The 23,737-nt window shown below is 42.8% G+C and overlaps 1 pseudogene; it reads left to right on the top strand.

Annotated features, from left to right (window-relative positions):
• Positions 1 to 22,064: 22,064 nt before the first annotated feature.
• Positions 22,065 to 22,789, top strand: LOC115150771 (rhodopsin, freshwater form-like; annotated as a pseudogene).
• Positions 22,790 to 23,737: the final 948 nt, after the last annotated feature.

Raw genomic sequence — 23,737 nt, forward strand, 5'->3', positions numbered from 1 at the left:
CTCCCAGGGTATGCAGACGTCACGGTACTTACAGTATGTACGCATAGCACTCACTGCTCTGCTACATCAGTCTAGTCTCAGACAAGTGGGAAAACCATGCCAGAAACAGGCATGCACATGCTGCCGTAAAACTAGAGGGTTCACTGAGCAAAGCCCCCTGAGTCTGTGTAGTGTCACTACAGCTTTACCACCTTGTTTATCCATGGCCGTGTGTGTGTGCGTGTGCGTGTATACCCGAAAGGTCAGCTTAAACCTTCCTGTAAACTAAACTATATTATTTCTGAGCTGTGATAACGGGTAAAGTCAATGGCATGAAATTACTGTGTGAGCAAATCTCAGAGACAGACAGAGAAAGGAGAGAGAGAGAACGAGAGAGAGAGAGAGATAGAGAGAGAGAGGGTGGGTGGTAGAAAGAGAGAGAGATCTGTCTGTGTGTGAGAGAGATTCTATTTTCTCTCCCCAGCAGGCAACTTGGATGTCCTCTGAGGTCATTCCCTAGAGGATGCCACTGGCCTGCTCGGTCTGCCCAGTGGAGTCATGGAGCATGCTCAATGCTGTTTTCCCACAGACCTGGAGTCTCATCTGAAATTCTGTGTGACTGTGACCCACTCTTACTACCGGTTGCTGCGTCAGACCAGACAGAGAACGGTCACTTCCCTGTCACTTCCCCGTCTACCACTCCTCCCTCAAACACAGCCCAATCAGAACACCAGGTCAAGAAGGGTCTTGGTTCCACCCAGGAAGTCTGTCCTGTCCCTCCATGAGGAAGGTCACGTCCAGGGGTTGCTCAACTCATCTGTGTGTGGTATGTCGTATGTCTCTGAGGTCCGATCTCAGCACCAGCCCCAGCCCCATTGTGAATTCCCCCTCAGCGGCACAGCCCTGCCTTCTCAGAGGATGTAACCCCTCCCAAAGCAGTGGTGATACACACCTCTCATTCACCTACTTACCGTAAGACCTGAGATCTGGCCATGGGCCATGAACATGTGCTTCCTCACTGGTTGAGAAGGGGGGGTGCCGCAAAGAATTCAAGGAAGTGACCACTCCTTCCCCCCAGCCAAGCGGACCTGAGGTAGGCTCCAATACTTGGCAGGTTCTAACACCTTACCAGCAAAACTCGTGTCTCAAAGGGGAAATATACACTACACAGGGTGCCAAACAGTGAGTTCTAGCGTATGGTAACATCTTAGCCATTCCAACTCACGGCACTACAGAGTGGAAGGAAGGAGGAAGCTCGCTCAGTTACTCACTTGTTCTTCCCTATCTTTCAAAATCCAATCTTCCACAATTCCCTATCTATAATAAAACCTTTCCTTAGACATCCTCTTTCCTGTCACCTTTCTGCAGTAGTTTCCAGTTATATCCCCTCCCTGCATCCATCAATCAACCCCTCCCATCATTACACTGCAGACAGATTTTCATCTCATGATCACATCGCATGATCATATCAATGGTCATACAGTAATCTTGATTCCACAGTACCCATCCCTGCCCCTTCTGTCATCATTATTTCTCACATACTCTTTGCCCAGAGTACACATGATTTACCGTAACTCCACTTGGCCAGGCACCCTTAATACCCCATTTCCAGTAACCTCTCTTCCTGGTTATGTTATTTGTTATTGTGGAAATAAATTAAGAGATGCAAGATTTTTTTTATATATACACAGTACTAGTCAAAAGTTTGGACACACCTACTAATTCAAGGGTTTCTCTTTATTTGTACTATTTTCTACATTGTTGTAACGATCGTCTGACAGAGGGGACCAAAATGTAGCATGGTAAGTGGTCATAATTTATTATAAATGACGAAACACTTAAACAAAGAAACAAAAACGAAAGCCAACAGTTCTGTCATGTGAAAAACACAAGACAGAAAACAACTACCCACAAAACCCCAAAGGAAAACAGGCTGCCTAAGTATGGCTCCCAATCAGCAACAACGATGTACAGCTTTCCCTGATTGAGAGCCATACCAGGCCAAAACAAAGAAATACAAAAACATAGAAAAAAGGACATAGAATGCCCACCCTGGCCAGGGCGTGACAATTGTAGAATAATAGTGAAGACATCAAAACTATGAAAATGACACATATGGAATCATGTAGTAAACAAAAAGGGTTAAAAAAATAAAAATATATTTTATATTCTTCAAAGTAGCCATCCTCTGCCTTTGTAATGATGGGGCGGTGAGTCGGAAGAAGGTGCAGATGAAACGTTTTAATTAAACCACAAAACCAAGAACATAACACTAACATAAGATAGTACGCCGTTACACAAGAGAAGAAAGGATAATGTATGCACAAGGATAGAATTTTAGTGGGTCCCCCTGTCTTTGTGACAAAACTGCCCCCACAACCACCTCCGATGCGTCTACCTCAACCTCAAAAGGTAGTGTGGGATATGGGTGTTTTGGCAAGGGAGCGGAGGTGAAATGCCCCTTGAGGAGACGAAAGGCCTCATCGGCTGCTGGAAACCAAACCAATTTACGAGGCCCACCCTTGAGGAGGGAGGTGAGAGTGGCAGAAACGAAGTTCCTCATGAAGCGGCAGTAAAAGTAAGCAAACCTCAAAAACCGTTGTAACCCCTTAATGGTGGTTGGGACTGGCCATGACCTTACCGCATCTACCTTCTTGTCCTCCATCCTCACTCCTTGCGGGCTGATTTGGTAGCCAAAGAAGGAGACAGCCCTCTGGTGGAATTGGCACTTCTCTGACTTGACGAACAGGTGGTTAGCTAACAGGCGTTCCAGGACTGCTCGAACGAGAGTGATGTGATCTTCCAGGTTGGTTGAGAAGATCAGGATGTCATCGATGTACACAATCACCTGACATCCGAGTATGTCCCTGAACACCTCGTTGATGAATGCCTGGAACACTGACAGAGCATTGGCTAAGCCAAAGGGCATAACCAAGTTCTCACGGTGACCAGACATTGTGCTGAACGCTGAGTTCCACTCATCCCCCTCCCGGATGCGAATGAGATTGTAGGAATTCTGCAGCTCCAGGGAGAAAGGTAGCGAGGGTCTTGGAGAATACCTCCCTTAGATCCTGATATTCCTCTGGGATGTTGGGCTGGAGTGCAACCACAGGACTCTCAACCAACGTGGAACCACAGGGGACAGGAAAGCAGGTATTCTGGTATTCAAGTGACCAGTCGGTGATTCTCATCCTCGACCATGAGATGGTAGGGTCATGGCGCTGAAGCCAAGGTAGGCCTAGGATGATCTTGTGAACTGGTGATGAAGAAGGGGATGTTTTCCTGTTGATTGGGCTCCACAGTGAGGGTGAGTGGTTTGGTGATGTGTGTGATGGTTCCGGATCCTAGAGGCCGACAGACAGTGTCCCCAGCAAAGCACCCCCACACCATCACACCTCCTCCATGCTTCATGGTGTGAACCACACATGCAGAGATCATCCGTTCACCTACACTGCGTCTCATAAAGACACAGCGGTTGGAACTAAAAATCTCAAATTTAGACTCATCAGACCAAGGACAGATTTCCACCGGTCTAATGTTCATTGCTCGGGTTTCTTGGCCGAAGAAAATCTCTTCATCTTATTGATGTCCTTTAGTAGTGGTTTCTTTGCAGCAATTCGACAATGAAGGCCTGATTCACGCAGTCTCCTCTTTACAGTGGATGTTGAGATGTGTCTGTTACTTGAATTCTGGGTCTTCCTTTCCTGTGGCGGTCCTCATGAGAGCCACTTTCATCATAGCGCTTGATGGTTTTTGCGACTGCACTTGAAGAAACTTTCAAAGTTCTTGAAATGTTCTGGATTGACTGACCTTCATGTCTTAAAATAATGATAGCTGTCTTTTCTCATTGCTTATTTCAGCTGTTTTTGCCATAATATGAACTTGGTCTTTTACCAAATGGGGCTATCTTCTGTATACCACCACTACCTTGTCACAACACAACTGATTGGCTCAAACGCATTAAGAATGAAAGAAATTCCACAAATGTACTTTTAACAAGGCACACCTGTTTATTGAAATGCATTCCAAGTGACTACCTCATGAAGCTGGTTGAGAGAATGCAAAGATTGTTCAGAGCTGTCATCAAAGCAGAGGGTGGCTACTTTGAGAGAATCTCAAATATAAAATATATTTTGATTTGATTAACACTAATTTGGTTATTACATGATTTCATATTTTTTATTTCATAGTTTTGATGTCTTTGCTATTATTCTACAATGTAGACAACAGTAAAAAATAAAGAAAAACCCTTGAATGAGTAGGTGTGTCCAAACTTTTGACTGGAACTGTACATTTTTTAATAACTGTATAAAATACAAATCGAGGTGAGTGTGTTAAAATATACTTCTCCCATGGGCAAAGAAACTCAAAAGGGGTGATGATAATAATTAACAATTTTGATACTAACGTGCAAATTGTTCAAACAGATCTGGAAGGTAGAAGGATTCTTTTAAATATGTTATTGGACCATAAACAGATTTGTCTCATTAATCTATGCAGTCCAAATAATGATGATCCACGCTTCTTTGAAAATATATGTAATACAGTGAGGGGAAAAAGTATTTGATCCCCTGCTGATTTTGTACATTTGCCCACTGACAAAGAAATGATCAGTCTATAATTTTAATGGTAGGTTTATTTGAACAGTGAGAGACAGAATAACAACAAAAAAATCCATTAAAACGCATGTTATAAAATGATTTGCATTTTAATGAGGGAAATAAGTATTTGACCCCTCTGCAAAACATGACTTAGTTCTTGGTGGCAAAACCCTTGTTGGCAATCACAGAGGTCAGACGTTTCTTGTAGTTGGCCACCAGGTTTGCACACATCTCAGAAGGGATTTTGTCCCACTCCTCTTTGCAGATCTTCTCCAAGTCATTAAGGTTTCGAGGCTGACGTTTGGCAACTCGAACCTTCAGCTCCCTCTACAGATATTCTATGGGATTAAGGTCTGGAGACTGGCTAGGCCACTCCAGGACCTTAATGTGCTTCTTCTTGAGCCACTCCTTTGTTGCCTTGGCCGTGTGTTTTGGGTCATTGTCATGCTGGAATACCCATCCACGACCCATTTTCAAAGCCCTGGCTGAGGGAAGGAGGTTCTCTCCCAAGATTTGACGGTACATGGCCCAGTCCATTGTCCCTTTGATGCGGTGAAGTTGTCCTGTCCCCTTAGCAGAAAAACACCCCCAAAGCATAATGTTTCCACCTCCATGTTTGATGGTGGGGATGGTTTTCTTGGGTCATAGGCAGCATTCCTCCTCCTCCAAACACGGCGAGTTGAGTTGATGCCAAAGAGCTCCATTTTGGTCTCATCTGACCACAACACTTTCACCCAGTTGTCCTCTGAATCATTCAGATGTTCATTGGCAAACTTCAGACCGGCATGTATATGTGCTTTCTTGAGCAGGGGGACCTTGCGGGTGCTGCAGGATTTCAGTCCTTCACGGCGTAGTGTGTTACCAATTGTTTTCTTGGTGACTATGGTCCCAGCTGCCTTGAGATCATTGACAAGATCCTCCCGTGTAGTTCTGGGCTGATTCCTCACCGTTCTCATGATCATTGCAACTCCACGAGGTGAGAACTTGCATGGAGCCCCAGGCCGAGGAAGATTGACAGTTCTTTTGTGTTTCTTCCCTTTGCGAATAATCGCACCAACTGTTGTCACTTTCTTACCAAGCTGCTTGGCGATGGTCTTGTAGCCCATTCCAGCCTTGTGTAGGTCTACAATCTTGTCTCTGACATCCTTGGAGAGCTCTTTGGTCATGGTGAAGAGTTTGGAATCTGATTGATTGCTTCTGTGGACAGGTGTCTTTTATACAGGTAACAAACTGAGATTAGGAGCACTTCCTTTAAGAGTGTGCTCCTAATCTCAGCTCGTTACCTGTATAAAAGACACCTGGGAGCCAGAAATCTTTCTGATTGAGAGAGGGTCAAATACTAATTTCCCTCATTAAAATGCAAATCAATTTATAATATTTTTGACATGCGTTTTTCTGGATTTTTTGTTGTTATTCTGTCTCTCACAGTTCAAATAAACCTACCATTAAAATTATAGACTGATCATTTCTTTGTCAGTGGGAAAATGTACAAAATCAGCAGGGGATCAAATACATTTTTCCCTTACTGTATTTTATCAAGTCTACAAGCAATACAATACTCTATTATTATAGTGGGAGATTATAATACGGTTTTAAATACCTGAATGAGCCATAAAGGAAATCACACTACAAACTATCACCCTTGTGCACTTAAGGGTGTCACGAATATCATGGATATATTGTAACTAGTGGATATATGGAGGCGTAAATATCCTGACATAGTGAGATATACAGTGCATTCGGAAACTATTCAGAACCCTTGACTTTTTCCACATTTTGTTACATTACAGCCTTATTCTAAAATGCATTAATTTCCTCATCAATCTACACACAATACCCCATAATGAGCAACAACAGGTTTTTAGAATGATTGCACATTTATTAGAAATAAAACAAAAATACCTTACTTACATAAGTATTCAGACCCTTTGCTATGAGACTCAAAAATGAGCTCAGGTGCATCCTGTTTTCAACCTCCAACCGTCGCTGGAGGTTCCGGGCTGTAGAGGCGCACTGGAGGCCTAGTGCGTGGAGCCGGCACAGGACGTACCGGGCTGGGGAGGCACACTGGAGGCCTGGTGTGTGGATCCGGCACAGGTGGCAACGGTCTGGTGACACGCACTTCAGGGCGAGTGCGGGGAGCAGGCACAGGACGTACCGGGCTGGGGAGGCGCACTGGAGGCCTGGTGCGTGGAGCCGGCACAGGACGTACCGGACTGGGGAGGCGCACTGGAGGCCTGATGCGTGGAGCCGGCACAGGTGGCACCAGACTGGTGACACACACTTCAGGGCGAGTGCGGGGAGCAGGCACAGGACGTACCGGGCTGGGGAGGCGCACTGGAGGCCTGGTGCTTGGAGCCGGTACAGGTTTCACCGGACTGATGACACACACTTCAGGGCGTGTGCGGGGAGCTGGCACAGGACGTACCGGACTGGGAAGGCGCACTGGATGCCAGATGCGTGAAGCCGGCACAGGCTTCACCAGACTGCTAACAGGCTCTTCAGGTCGAATGTTGAGCAGAACACACTTGACCAACATCTCTCTCATCTCTCTCTCTCCCAACTTCTCCATTGCCTCCCTGACGGTCTCTGGCTCTTCAGGGTGAGTACGGGGAGCTGGCACAGATGGCTGATGACTGATGACCCACTCTTCCACACTCCACTGCTCCGCCGACCACCCCTCCCCAAAAAAATATTGGGGTTTCTGGGGCCACGGTCCCTGGCGTCGTCGCTGCCCTTCCACCTTCCTTGGTGTCTCCTTCCAAGGAAGGGTCTCACATCCGGACATGATTTCCTCCCATGTCCAAAACTCCTTAACCTCCATAACACGCTGCTTGGTCCTGCGTTGGTGGGATATTCTGTCATGCTTGTTGAAAAGAGTGGACCAAGGCGCAGCGTGCGTAGAGTTCCACATTATATTTAATAGTGAAACTTACAACAAAACAACAAAGAATATAACAACCGTCCAGTCACGGAGCACAGAAAGCACTAACCAAAACAATATCCCACAAATTCAGGTGGGAGAAAGGGCTTCCTAAATATGATCCCCAATTAGAGGCAACGATTACCAGCTGCCTCTAATTGGGAACCATACAAACCACCAACATAGAAAAAGAATGACTAGAACACCCCCCTAGTCACGCTCTGACCTAAACACCATAGAGAACCAAGGGCTCTCTATGGTCAGGGCATGGCAGTCTGATGGCCTTGAGATAGAAGCCTTGAGATAGAAGAAGTAAAACAAGTGTAATATATTATAAAAATAAAGCAAACTGGATGGAATATGGGGAAAAATGCACCAAAGTCTTTTTCAATCTTCAACACAGAAATGCTACCAAAAATAATTTACTGAAACTTGTTACAAATGACAGAGTCACCCATGATTCACCTAACAATATTTTGATAGGAAGCAAAGTACTTTAAGCATATGTTTTTGTTTCAGTCTCTTCCATTTCCACTAACGGAAGTTAATTGTAAGTATTTTATTCTATGAACAATGTCAAATTAACAGCTGTACAGAAAGACTCATGTGAAGGCCAAATTACAGAGGAGGAATTTCTTGAAAGCAATTAAAGCATTTTAGTCCGAGAAAACTCCAGGCCTGGATGGCATACCAATGTAGGTATATCACACCTTTTTGATGTACTCAGAAGACCTTTATCAGCATGTTTTAACCATTCCTATACAAATGTAAATGATCAGATACTCAAAAAGAAGGTCTAATTTCATTATTACTGAAACAGGACCTTATAAAGATCCAGTCCATTTAAAAAATTCGAGGCCCCTTACACTTCAGTGTTGTCATGTAAAAATTCTAGCAAAATGCATAGCGCATAGAATTTAAAAGGTATTGTTGGCTATTATTCATTTTTACATGGATGATACATTGGAGATAATATAAGACAAGTACAGGAAACAATAGAACACTATGAAAAATCTATGAAACCAGGCCTGGTATTCATAGTTGACATTTTAAAAGGCTTTTGATACAGTACGACTGGGATTTATATATACATTTACATTTTGGAGAATACAATGGGTAAAAGTTATGTATAGTAACCCTAGGTGTAAAATAGTAAATAATGGCTACTTCTCCAAAAGTATTAAACTGTCAAGAGGAGTTAAACAAGGTTGTCCATTATCGGAATATCTATTTAATATGGCCATAGCAATGTCAGCTATTAAAATCAGATCCAACAATAATATCAAGGGCCTAGAAATCCAGGGCTTAAAAACAAAGGTGTCATTGTACGCTGATGATTCATGTTTTCTTTTAAATCCACAATTTGGATCCTTCCACAACCTCAGAGGATCTAGATACTTTTTCTAACCTCTCTGGATTACAAACAAATTATGATAACATATTGGATCACTAGATTTTTTCTATTGTGTTATTGACTGTACGTTTGTTTATTCTATGTGTAACTCTGTATTGTTGTTTGTGTCACATTGCTTTGCTTTATCTTGGCCAGGTCACAGTTGTAAATGAGAACTTGTTCTCAACTGGCCTACCTGGTTAAATAAAGGTGTGAAAAAAAATTACTGTGTGGTTTACCAATAAAATGGTTGGACAGTGAAGTGGACATACTCGGTATTCATATCCCGAAAAGAAAGAAATGATCTCACTACAATACATTTTAATAGAAAATTTGCAAAAATAGATAAGATCTTGCTACCTTGGAAAGGAAAATATTTGTGGAAAAATCACCATGATTAACTCTTTAGTCACATCCCAGTTTACCCATTTGCTTATGGTCATGCATACACCTACTGAAGCAACTCATTTTTTAAAATGATATGAGCAGAAAACATTCAATTTTATTTGGAATGGCAAGCCAGGCAAACTTAAATGGGCCTATTTATATACTGCTCAAAAAAATAAAGGGAACACTTAAACAATACAATGTAACTCCAAGTCAATCACACTTCTGTGAAATCAAACTGTCCACTTAGGAAGCAACACTGATTGACAATACATTTCACATGCTGTTGTGCAAATGGAATAGACAACAGGTGGAAATTATAGGCAATAAGCAAGACACCCCCAATAAAGGATTGGTTCTGCAGGTGGAGACCACAGACCACTTCTCAGTTCCTATCTTCCTGGCTGATGTTTTGGTCACTTTTGAATGCTGGCGGTGCTTTCACTCTAGTGGTAGCATGAGACGGAGTCTACAACCCACACAAGTGGCTCAGGTAGTGCAGCTCATCCAGGATGGCACATCAATGCGAGCTGTGGCAAGAACGTTTGCTGTGTCTGTCAGCGTAGTGTCCAGAGCATGGAGGCGCTACCAGGAGACAGGCCAGTACATCAGGAGACGTGGAGGAGGCCGTAGGAGGGCAACAACCCAGCAGCAGGACCGCTACCTCCGCCTTTGTGCAAGGAGGAGCAGGAGGAGCACTGCCAGAGCCCTGCAAAATGACCTCCAGCCGGCCACAAATGTGCATGTGTCTGCTCAAACGGTCAGAAACAGACTCCATGAGGGTGGTATGAGGGCCCGACGTCCACAGGTGGGGGTTGTGCTTACAGCCCAACACCGTGCAGGACGTTTGGCATTTGCCAGAGAACACCAAGATAGGCAAATTCGCCACTGGCACCCTGTGCTCTTCACAGATGAAAGCAGGTTCACACTGAGCACGTGACAGACGTGACAGAGTCTGGAGACGCCGTGGAGAACGTTCTGCTGCCTGCAACATCCTCCAGCATGACCGGTTTGGCGGTGGGTCAGTCATGGTGTGGGGTGGCATTTCTTTGGTGGGCCGCACAGCCCTCCATGTGCTCGCCAGAGGTAGCCTGACTGCCATTAGGTACCGAGATGAGATCCTCAGACCCCTTGTGAGACCATATGCTGGTGCGGTTGGCCCTGGGTTCCTCCTAATGCAAGACAATGCTAGACCTCATGTGGCTGGAGTGTGTCAGCAGTTCCTGCAAGAGGAAGGCATTGATGCTATGGACTGGCCCGCCCATTCCCCAGACCTGAATCCAATTGAGCACATCTGGGACATCATGTCTCGCTCCATCCACCAACGCCACGTTGCACCACAGACTGTCCAGGAGTTGGCGGATGCTTTTGTCCAGGTCTGGGAGGAGATCCCTCAGGAGACCATCCGCCACCTCATCAGGAGCATGCCCAAGCGTTGTAGGGAGGTCATACAGGCACGTGGAGGCCACACACACTACTGAGCCTCATTTTGACTTGTTTTAAGGACATTACATCAAAGTTGGATCAGCCTGTAGTGTGGTTTTCCACTTTAATTTTGAGTGTGACTCCAAATCCAGACCTCCATGGGTTGATAAATTGGATTTCCATTGATTATTTTTGTGTGATTTTGTTGTCAGCACATTCAACTATGTAAAGAAAAAAGTATTTAATAAGATGATTTCTTTCATTCAGATCTAGGATGTGTTGTTTAAGTGTTCCCTTTATTTTTTTGAGCAGTGTATAATGAATAGGAATTCGGAGGGCATGAATGATTACATATTAACAACTTCATCAGGCTAGGGTCCTTTTTTCTTAATTTCCGCGTGACTGACATGCCCAAAGTAAACTGCCTGTTGCTCAGGCCCTGAAGCCAGGATATGCATATAATTGATACCATTGGAAAGAAAACACTTTGAAGTTAGTAGAAATGTTAAAATAATGTAGGAGACACAATAGAATGTAGAATGTGTATAACACAATAGATATGGTAGGAGAAAATCCAAAGAAAAACCAACCAGATTTCTTTTTTTTTGAGAGCCAATGCTCTTACAATGGACAGTATAGGGAAATTATTAAATCTAGCTCCCAGTATGCAATTTCTATGGCTTCCACAGGGTGTCAGCACTCTGTGTTCAAGGCACCAGGCTTGTTTCTTCCAAAACGAGTAAGAAATAGGAGTTTTAGTACTGGGACACACTATTGGAAATGTGTGATTGGGCACGCCAAGAAGACAAGACGCACCTGCTAATATCGGTTTCCTACTGAACATACTTCTTTCTGTATGAAATATTATAGTTTTATTACATTTTAGGGTATCTGAGGAGTCAATAGAAATGTATTTTGACTTGTTTAACCAAAGTTTAGCGTTAGATTTTTGGATTCCTTTCTCTGCATGTTGAACGAGTCGATTACTCAAATTGATGGCGCCAACTAAACTGACTTTTTGGGATATAAAGAAGGATTTTATCTAACAAAACGACACTACATGTTAAAGCTTGGACCCTTTAGATGACAAATAAGAGGAAGATTTTCAAAAAGTAAGTGAATATTTAATCGCTATTTGTGAATTTATGAAACCTGTGCCGTTGGAAAAATATTTTGATGTGGGGCGCTGTCCTCAAACAATTGCATGGCATGCTTTCGCTATAATGGCTACTGTAAATAGGACAGTGCAGTTAGATTAACAAGAATTTAAGCTTTCAACCAGTATAAGACACTTGTATGTAGCTACATGTTTAATATCCATAATTTTTATGATTATTTATTTGAATTGCACACCCTCCAGTTTCACTGGAAGTTGTCCCGCTAGCAGGATGCCTAGCCCTAAGAAGTTTTTAAAGCATTAGACCTCACACTAAAGGCTTCAGTCATACAAAAGTTATACTTAAATCCGAACTGGTTCTCTAGCAGATCACCCCATGTTCAAGAATGGCCTTTTTCCATTTAATCAGATTGCAACCTCTCACTTTCGGTTACTTGAAGATTAAATAATCTCCAAAATATTGCTATTTTTAAAACAAGCCATAGACATTTGGTTGCAATTTCAGTTTAATCCACCTGAAAAGACAGAACAAATATTACGACAAATATTATGGTTAAACTCAAATATACTAATTGATTAAAAAAATATATATATTTTTGAAAAATAAAAAGTAAAATGGTATAATCTTTGTAAATGATACCATAAATAGGACTGGTGGAGTTATGTAATACATGCAGCTAACAAAAATATATGGAAATGTCTGCTCTACTCAAAAGTACAACCATTACCGCAAAAATGGAAGTGGTAAGAGGAAGGGGGACAAAGTAAGGAACATGTCTGCCCTGCATTAAAGACCAAAATTGGTTAAAGAAAATTGTGATGAATAAAAAAGTATACCAGTTTCATTTAAGGACAAAAAAATTGACAGCTGTGCCGTATACTGCAGATTGTAAAATAGTTGGGAAGAGATTTTTGATGTACCGATTCCATGGCACTGTTAGGTATGCGTAACTGGTTGTAAGGGAGTCAGGCGCAGGAGAGCAGAATTTGGGTAGCAAACAGAGCCTTTTATTTAGGCGAATAAAACACACGGCACAAAGAACACTAAACACAATATGGGTTGACATAACCCAGCACAACCAGTCTAATGTGCGTGTACACGAAACAATAAACAACTTCACACACAGACATGGGGGGAACAGAGGATTAAATACACGACAAGTAATGAGGGAAATGTAAACCAGGTGTGTGGGAAAACAAGACAAAACAAATGGAAATGAAAGGTGGATCGGCGATGGCTAGAAGACTGGTGACGTCGACCGCCGAACGCCGCCCGAACAAGGAGAGGAACCGACTTCGGCGGAAGTCATGACAGGTACATGGTTTATAAACTGATACACAAAATGACGCTGGATTCAAAACAGAGTATTTTTCAAATTAAACGATTATCCAAATTCTTGCAACCAATAGAATGTTAAATATATGGGGGATAGAAACATCCCAGCTCTGCAGATTTTGCATGTCAAGAGACAGAATCATTAGATCATTTGTTTTGGTCCTCTCCATATGTAGCTTGTTTTTGGTCGCACATTCAGGAATGGCTGAATAATTGCAACATTTACCTGGATCTAACTCTGCAAATAGCACTGCTGGGTGATTTAAAAAGTCATAGTCAATCGACCAATAATATAATAATACTCTTAGCAAAAACTATCTTCCATTTACAATCTGTAGAAACTATGAGAATAGAAAGGTTCAGAACATTTGTGAAACAATCATATATGGCAAAGAGAAATCAAAACTGGATGGTGTTCAGAGATAGATGGAAGGGGTTGAGTGGAGCTAAAGGGTGGGACTAAAAATAACAAGATAACTCATGTAAAATATACTGTGTCTGTAAAATGTATATAGGTTCAGAACTTTTATGAAACAGCACAATTGAAATATATATGGCGGATAGAAATAAAAAAATGGATGGTGTTCAGAGATAGATGTGAGGTGTTTGAGGGTAGCTGAAGGATGGGACTAAAAACAAAAGATAACTATTGCAAAATACAGTGGGGCAAAAAAGTATTTAGTCAGCCACCAATTGTGCAAGTTCTCCCACTTAAAAAGATGAGAGAGGCCTGTAATTTCCATCATAGGTACACTTCAACTATGACAGACAAAATGAGAAAAGAAAATCCAGAAAATCACATTGTAGGATTTTTAATGAATTTATTTGCAAATTATGGTGGAAAATAAGTATTTGGTCACCCACAAACAAGCAAGATTTCTGGCTCACAGACCTGTAACTTCTTCTTTAAGAGGCTCCTCTGTCCTCCACTCGTTACCTGTATTAATGGCACCTGTTTGAACTTGTTATCAGTATAAAAGACACCTGTCCACAACCTCAAACAGTCACAATCCAAACTCCACTATGGCCAAGATCAAAGAGCTGTCAAAGGACACCAGAAACAAAATTGTAGACCTGCACCAGGCTGGGAAGACTGAATCTGCAATAGGTAAGCAGCTTGGTTTGAAGAAATCAACTGTGGGAGCAATTATTAGGAAATGGAAGACATACAAGACCACTGATAATCTGCCTCGATCTGGGGTCCACGCAAGATCTCACCCCGTGGGGTCAAAATGATCACAAGAACGGTGAGCAAAAATCCCAGAACCACACGGGGGGACCTAGTGAATGACCTGCAGAGAGCTGGGACCAAAGGAGCAAAGCCTACCATCAGTAACACACTACGCCGCCAGGGACTCAAATCCTGCAGTGCCAGACGTGTCCCCCTGCTTAAGCCAGTACATGTCCAGGCCCGTCTGAAGTTTGCTAGACAGCATTTGGATGATCCAGAAGAGGATTGGGAGAATGTCATATGGTCAGATGAAACCAAAATAGAACTTTTTGGTAAAAACTCAACTCGTCGTGTTTGGAGGACAAAGAATGCTGAGTTGCATCCAATGAACACCATACCTACTGTGAAGCATGGGGGTGGAAACATCATGCTTTGGGGCTGTTTTTCTGCAAAGGGACCAGGACGACTGATCAGTGTAAAGGAAAGAATGAATGGGGCCATGTATCGTGAGATTTTGAGTGAAAACCTCCTTCCATCAGCAAGGGCATTGAAGATGAAATGTGGCTGGGTCTTTCAGCATGACAATGATCCCAAACACACCGCCCGGGAAACGAAGGAGTGGCTTCGTAAGAAGCATTTCAAGGTCCTGGAGTGGCCCAGCCAGTCTCCAGATCTCAACCCCATAGAAAATCTTTGGAGGGAGTTGAAAGTCTGTGTTGCCCAGCGACAGCCCCAAAACATCATTGCTCTGGAGGAGATCTGCATGTAGGAATGGGCCAAAATACCAGCAACAGTGTGTGAAAACCTTGTGAAGACTTACAGAAAACGTTTGACCTGTGTCATTGCCAACAAAGGGTATATAACAAAGTATTGAGATAAACTTATTATTGACCAAATACTTATTTTCCACCATAATTTGCAAATAAATTCATAAAAAATCCTACAATGTCATTTTCTGTATATTTTTTTCTCATTTTGTCATCATAGTTGAAGTGTACCTATGATGAATTACAGGCCTCTCTCATCTTTTTAAGTGGGAGAACTTGCACAATTGGTGGCTGACTAAATACTTTTTTGCCCCACTGTATATTGGCCCGTAAAATGTATATAGTATGTATAAGCTGGAAGTAGAAGCCTGTTGTTTCCCATTAGTTTACTCCAATTAGGGGAGGGTTAGGGGAAAATAAAGGAAAATATATAAAAAATATATATATATTTTATATATATTTACAACAAAAAAATATGGGGGTTTGGAAATTATGCAGACCATTACATTGATGCAAGCCACAATATATCTGTAATAACCTCCTAAATAATTGAGAGAGAAAAAATATCTTCCTGGTTGCTGCATAGCTGTGCCAATGGATTTACCACTCTACTGTACATAAGCACACCCAATATAAGGTGATAATAATAATAATGTCCACACATACGTAATAATGACACCACTGGCATACATACTGAGGGGCTGTCATTTGTCCTTGATTCACTGGGCAGGATTTCTGCTGACAGTTTTATTTAGATGTCTATAGATAATGTTCATTTGTTATTTTTCATTATCACAAGACTTTATGGTTATCATGTTTGAGGTATGACCCAGATGCAGACAGAGTTGAAGAAATAAAGGTTTATTCCTAACAACAGGGGCAGGTAAACGACAGGCAGGGGTCAATAATCCAGAACGGTGGGGTAAGGTATAAAACTGCAGACAATCTCAGGGTCAGGGCAGGCAGAACAGTCAAAACCGGGAAGAACTAGAAAACAGGAGCAGGAAAACAAACACTGGAAGGTTTGACAAACAAAACGAACTGGCAACAGACAAACAGAGAACACAGGAATAAATACACAGGGGATAATGGGGAAGATGGGCAACACCTGGAGGGGGGTGGAGACAATCACAAAGACAGGTGAAACAGATCAGGGTGTGACAATGGTAGAGTTACTTAAAAACATTCAGCAATCAGCAATTTTTCAAATGTCAGTGATACAATCTTTGACTGAGCTGAGGTCATAAAGAATACTGAAAGAATGGGATAGGTGAAAACAATATTGCAGATACCGTTCACTTTTTAGCTTTCGCCTATCCAGATGGATTGGGACAAATGTTATTGTCTGTATGCACACACATGCAACCAGAGAACATGAATGTCCAGGGAATCCCCTTTTACTTAACAGAGAGGCCACTGGTCAACATGGAGTCTAGACTGTTATTGACCATTCCCAAAGCCCGCTCCACAGTGAAGGGTCCCCTGCAGGCTCCGGGCCCCAGAGAGCAGGAAGTTTACGGCTAGCCATGGTCAGCCTGAAGCCTAAAGAGTGTCTGTCTTTGTTCCATATGGTAAAGGGGCTTTGTTCTGCAATAACAAAAATAATCCCTAAAACAGGAGTGAGGAAGAAAGTCTCAGGATTGTTTGATAGTTAGTGATGGTTGAAGACCCTGGAGAAAACAAAGCTCTGGAGTCCATTACAGCACAGTCAGTATGCTTACAATACCAGGTCGCACAAAAAAGCCATTGTGTTGGAATGTTTATTACAAATAAATCTTTTAGCATTTCAATTTTTCTACTCAGTCAGGTCAACCAGCAGATGGATATCTCATGTGCTCGTGTGTGTTGTACTTTGCAAACCGCAGGCTGATTTGCATGCATTGTATCTCCTGTGTAAGTCCCTCTGTGGAAGGGCACTGTGTGTGTTGAAAGCCCACTGCAAAACACTGCCGTTTGTGTTCCCTGGATAAGACCTCAGTTCAACTGAATTGCGACGATATGAAAAGGTACATACACAATGTGCAGTGCAGTGTCCAGAGGCAATGAAACTACCTTCTCATTGGAAGAGGCTACAGGTCATCATCAGCCCTACACATATTTCTATGTGGCTAACTGAACAAAATGGGAAATATAGTATTCTTTCTAACAAGATATCTACACAGACACTGAGTGTACCAACATTAGGAACACCTGATCTTTAATGACATAGACCAGGGCTGCCCAACCCTCTTCCTGGAGGTCTGTGGGTTTTCACTCCAACCCTAATTTAACACACCTGATTCTACTAATTAGCTGCTCAACAAGACCTTAACTAGCTGAATCAGATACGCTAAATTAGGGTTGGACCGAAAACCTACAGGACTGTAGATATCCAGGAAGAGGGTTGGGAAGACCTGACATAGCTTTCACCTGGTCAGTCTATGATCCCTTATTGATGTCACCTGTTAAATCCACTTCAATCAGTGTAGATAAAGAGGAGGAGACAGGTTAAAGAAGGATTTTTAAGCCTTGAGACAATTGAGATTGTGTATGTGGGCCATTCAGAGGGTGTCCGGGGGTATCATCGGATGGGGCCACAGTGTCTTCTGATCCCTCCTGTCTCAGCCTCCAATATTTATGCTGCAGTAGTTTATGTGTCGGGGGGCTAGGGTCAGTCTGTTACATCTGGAGTATTTCTCTTGTCTTATCTGGTGTCCTGTGTGAATTTAAATATGCTCTCTCTAATTCTCTCTCTCTTTCTCTCTTTCTTTCTTTCTCTCGGAGGACCTGAGCCCTAGGACCATGCCTCAGGACTACCTGGCATGATGACTCCTTGCTGTTCCCAGTCCACCTGGCCGTGCTGCTGCTCCAGTTTCAACTGTTCTGCCTGCGGCTATGGAACCCTGACCTGTTCACCGGACGTGCTTGTTGCACCCTCGACAACTACTATGATTATTATTATTTGACCATGCTGGTCATTTATGAACATTTTAACATCTTGACCATGTTCTGTTATAATATCCACCCGGCACAGCCAGAAGAGGACTGGACACCCCTCATAGCCTGGTTCCTCTCTAGGTTTCTTCCTAGGTTTTTGGCCTTTCTAGGGAGTCTTTCCTAGGGAGTTTTCCCTAGCCACCGTGCTTCTTTCACATGCATTGCTTGCTGTTTGGGGTTTTAGGCTGGGTTTCTGTACAGCACTTTGAGATATCAGCTGATGTACGAAGGGCTATATAAATACATTTGATTTGAATGGGCAATACAAAAGATATAAGTGCCTTTGAATGGGGTATGGTAGTATGTGCCAGGCACACCGGTTTGAGTGTGTCAAGAACTGCAACGCTGCTGGATTTTTGAAACTCAATAGTTTCCTGTGTGTGTAAAGAATGGTCCACCACCCAAAGGACATCCAGCCAACTTGACACAACTGTGGGAAGCATTGGAGTCAACATGGGCCAGCATCCCTGTGGAATGCTTTCGACAGCTGAGGGCAAAAGGGGGTGCAACTCAATGTTAGGAAGGTCTTCCTAATGTTTTGTACACAGTGTATTTCAGGATGTTGTGTATCCCTGGAAATAATCAGAATTCATGTAAACATAAGTTTTCAAAAACATAGCTTGTCCAAAATAAAGTGGTCTCTTGGCACAACTTACCCCGGGTATGGGTTAAGTTGACCATAGGGACAGGGTAAGTTGAGCCGCCTTGGGGTAAGTGGGTAGGGGTTTCCTGTGACAGTGGATGCTGGTAGATAAATGTTTAGTGGAATGGGGGTGTGGTATATTGTATATCTTAAATGTGTGCCTACACTGAGATATAGATCTCTCTGTTCAATGTAACTTACCCTTCCATTTCTTGAGCAGTTGTCTGGGCCAGTTCGTGGGCAAGTTCTTTGCGTTTGAGGCTACTAAGCCCATGAAATTGGTCCGTGAGATTCTTGATATGTTTAGCAAGCTCAGACTCCATGTCATCAGATAAGTTTTTTTTTCTGCTAGTCTACCACAGCCTCTCTTTCACACAGGTACATGTTGGTTTATTTAATGTTCCTCTTCAGTGTCATAAGGTCTATTTTTTCATCCCTTGCTGCTGCTCAAATGGATTTCTTCCCTTCTGACTTCCTTGGTTGACCTCTCAAGAACCTCAAGGGGGGGCTAGACCCCTGCTTGTTTTATGTTTGTATACACGTGGTATGATAATGTCTGCTCTGTACCAACAAAAATGAGTTTACATGCATGACACATTGCAAAAATACTATGCATATTATGCAGAAAAATGACTAAATGTAATCATTTGTATGGGGTATGGTGACCATTGGCTCAACTTACCCCAGGGAAAACATTTGGACTATATTAGCCCACACAGCTACAAGGATGCACTTTCATGCTAGGTTTAGGACCTCATATTGAAGCTTAGAGACCCTAACTGATGTGCAAAACAATCTTAAAACAATTTACTTTGGTTTAGATACAAGCATCATGAAACCTACAGTATAGTACAAATTGATTTCACTTTGTGAAAATGTTTTTTACAACTAAGATTGCATACCACTTTTTCCTTGTCATTTCTTCCTTCACAGACTCCATTAAATTATGACCTCTTCCTAAAGATTTGGTCACATGATTAATTTTGTGTATGGTTTCCTAGAAACAACGGGTGGCTCAACTAACCCTTTGGCTCAACATTCTCCCCAACTGAGCAAAGACAAACTGCTGTTAGAAAATGCCAGAACTATTTTCATTTGCATGCGTTTTCTCTGAAAATCTCTGCAACCGGTAGCCAAAGATTTATTAGACACCTCCTGCACAGTTAATCTTTATCTCTAACACACTACATGATAAATAAGGCCTTTCATCTAGTGATTTATGTGGACTATGTGAGAAGCGTTAAGTGCAGTTCTGGGGCTGTAACTCCCTGACACAGGAGATGGTACTAGAGTGAGAGAGACTTTCTTTGTTCATTCAGACAGAGGGAAAAGAGGTGAATCAGTGTTTTTACTGAAATCACCATATCTCCCCACACCAACTCCCTCCTCACATATATGGAGATAAACCCTTTTATATAATTCACCAAATAATTTATCAGTCAACCAAGTCTCCCAAACACCAACAATATTCCTTTGCTTTTCTGTTGTTTTCCAAAATTGTATCTAGACAGGGGCCGCTCTCTAATGGTCAGAAAGAGTGTAGAGTGTAGACAGGTGTCAAGTGAAGTCATGCTGAGCCGCGACTCTCATGTCCTTTGAAAGCCCTCAGCATGGAGTGGAAGGACCAAATGGCGAGCCAAAGCAGAAACATCTGTGGTGTAAAGTAATATTTTTTAACATTGTACATTTTTGACATTTTATGTTAAAGACTGAAACCCTGTTGCACCATATCTCACCGAAAGACCTGTCCATTATTTTGATCAACAGCAGAAGGCGCATCATCTCCATCTCTGAGATGTGTCCCAGGGCTGTGAAATCATGATGTATAAATAAGGCTTGTGAAGCGCTGCAGAGAAGAACACTCAGCCTTGGCTCCTACCATGCAGTAAAATAGCTACCACAGAAGATATTGATCTGTGAATCTACAGACACCACTCCTAGTGACAGAGAACGATAGGTCATTCCCAACCAATGGCCTTGAACGAGAATGGGCAACATTCAACATCCCATTCTAATAAACTAGCTACAGGGAAAACCTCTAGTGTTCTCATTCATCCCTTTTATGTCCAACAATAAAACATGCAAATTAAATATATATATATATTGTTTTGCTCAGGAAACTTGGGGGGCTAAATAAAACCACCAGCGGGCCAAATTTGGTTGAGGTACCCTGCCTTAGCACATCATTCAATCCCTTAATGTCTGCCTGTGTGACATATTGTTCTGTAGAGAGCCATATTTCTGCCACCAGCACAGTACAATTCTGGCATGTCCAGGCAAAACACTGGGATAGGTCAGATCACATACAGGGTGGATGTGATTTCACATGTTGACCATAGGATGGCACTCTGATACCTACTTGAATACAAACAAAGAAATACACGGTTCATTTGGGATACCAATGCAACCTAAACATTCCTGCGCCCAGTTTCCCAAAAGTATCTTAAGGTTAAGTTCATCGTTAGAGTAGGATCCTATGGTTCTAGGATTAACCTTAAGATGCTTTTGGGAAACCGGGCCCTGTCTTACCATTGAAACACTTCAACATATCATTGTTATTAAGGATGTTTATTCTGAAGATTTAAACTAAAAGCGACCAATGCAATATTTCCAAGTATGCCAGTATTATGTTAACAGATCTTGAATATATAGGAATGGTATTTTTTAATTGTCACAAAAAGGTATATTGATTTCATTTTAATTATCATGCTACAAAAACGATCTGAGCTTAATTCCCTGCCAGGAGCAATGAGGTACACTGCATTGTAATTAAACACAATTCAAACTCCCTATGGTGATTCTTAATTGATTATCCAAAATGTGTGGAAAACAGCCGCTATTTTAAATTCTCAAAATATGCCATTGTTGGGGGGAAAGGGAGTAGGACAAAGCACCATGCAGGCCTTTACTGTATATCTGAGTAATTGACTCTCAGTGAAGATTCCAACACACACAGTGTTGTGTCAATTTAGACCAATTATTCTAATGATGATTGACAGGTATCCTCCTATTAGCCATAATAACTCTAATAATATCCCTAATGGCCCTAATCACGTGAATAACTTGATGAGTAGCTAGTTCAGAGCACAGTCGGATTAATGATGATGGACATATTAACCCTAATAATCTGATCAGTTGCTTGTCAACTCAAAGCAGCACTGATTATTGATCAATTCATCAATTCATGCCGCCACATCAGTCCTGGTAATCAGGTGAACCCCTTTATAAGGCTGACCATTGGGGGTCAGTGCTCAGTGGGTATCTCAGAGTATCCCAGTACCACCTTCTCAGGACCCCTCAAGGGTTACCCACATACACCCACAGACTCTACACAGACACAGCAACCATGGACGGCACAGAGGGACCCACATTCTATATCCCTATGTCCAACGCTACAGGAGTGGTGTGGAGCCCCTATGAGTTCCCTCAGTACCACCTGGCTGAGCCCTGGGCCTACGCATGTCTGTCCGCATACATGTTCTTCCTCATCATCACCTGCTTTCCCATCAACTTCCTCACACTCTACCTCATCATGAAACACAAGAAGCTGCGGATGGCCCTCAACTCCATCCTGGTCAACCTGGCTGTGGCCGATCTCTTCACAGTGTTTAGCGGTTTCACCACCATGCTCAACACCTCCATGAACGGCTACTTCGCCTTCAGCTGCACCATTGAGGGCTTTAACCAACTTCTGCTTCGAGGAGAGCCATGCCATCACAGGTGTGGCATTCACCTGGGTGAAGACTGCTGCTGGTTCCGTGCCCCCTCTGTTCGGCTGATCACGTTTACATCCAAGAGGGCATGCAGTGCTCACGCGGTATTGACTATTACACCAGAGGTCAAAAACGATTATTTTGTCATCTACATGTTCATCTGCCACTTCACCATTCCCCTGGTTATCATCTCCTTCGGCAACCTGCTCTGTGTCGTCAAGGAGGCTACTTCTGCCCAGCAGGAGTCTGAAATACCCCAGGAGGCTGGGAGGGAGGTCACCCGTATAGACATCATGATGGTTAGCTCCTTCATGGTGTGCTGGGTGCTAGCATTTTTGTGTACGTCTTCACCCACTAGGGACTTACCTTTGGACCCTTGTGCATGACAGTTCCGGCCTTCTTTGCCAAGAGCTCAGCCCTGTACAACCCCCTCATTTACATTTTGATGAACAAGCAGTTCCGCCAAATAACCCCTTCGAGGAGGAGGAGGGAGCATCCACCACTGCCTCCTCTGTCTTCCCGCTCTGTGGCCTCCGCATAAGATGGCTGCTGCAGCACCTCTGTCTCAGATTATAGAAAAGGTCTACGCTAATGTACAATTCTGAAGGCACTGTATCAGGTTGATTTTGCAAATACGGGCACTTTTGGATGTTAAATATTTTTGAAAATGAAACCTCTTGAAAGTGCTTTTTATCTATCTGAATATTTTCTTCACTCTGTCTGGAAACAAGATCCAATAGTGGCTGAGACCATACAAATATTTTATATTCTTAAAGAGTAAATAGTATCTGTTTCCCCAAATACCCGAGGGCTAATGTCATTTCCACCACATCATATACTCTACTGTGCTATTTTAGTTGAAAAGGAAATGACAGAACTTGTGCCTAAGGTATTTTAAATAACATTTCACATGAATTTGTTTTAAATCATGTTTTCTTAATTATATGTACTCATCATTCTCATGTCTAAATGTCCATGTATGCCTTGATGATACTCAGAAACATGTATTTGTCACGACACCGACGGATGGTGGCGCCCCTCCTCGGCCGGGCGGAGCTCGGCGGTCGTCGTCGCCGGCCTACTAGCTGCCATCGATCCCTTTTTATTTCACTTTCTGTTGGTTAGGTCTAGGTAGGCACGCACCTGTTTTGGGTTAGTCATTAGTAGGGGGGGGGGGGTTATTTAGTTTAGCGTAGGATGTCTGTGTTTGTGCGTGATTGTGTTTCTTGTCAGGTTTTGTGCTATAGGAACGTGTGTTGGTTTTTCTCTGCCTGTGGTTGGTTTCATTGTGTACACCACAGCAGAA

The sequence above is a fragment of the Salmo trutta genome, chromosome 16 (assembly GCF_901001165.1).
Source record: "Salmo trutta chromosome 16, fSalTru1.1, whole genome shotgun sequence".
Taxonomy (NCBI): Eukaryota; Metazoa; Chordata; class Actinopteri; order Salmoniformes; family Salmonidae; genus Salmo; species Salmo trutta.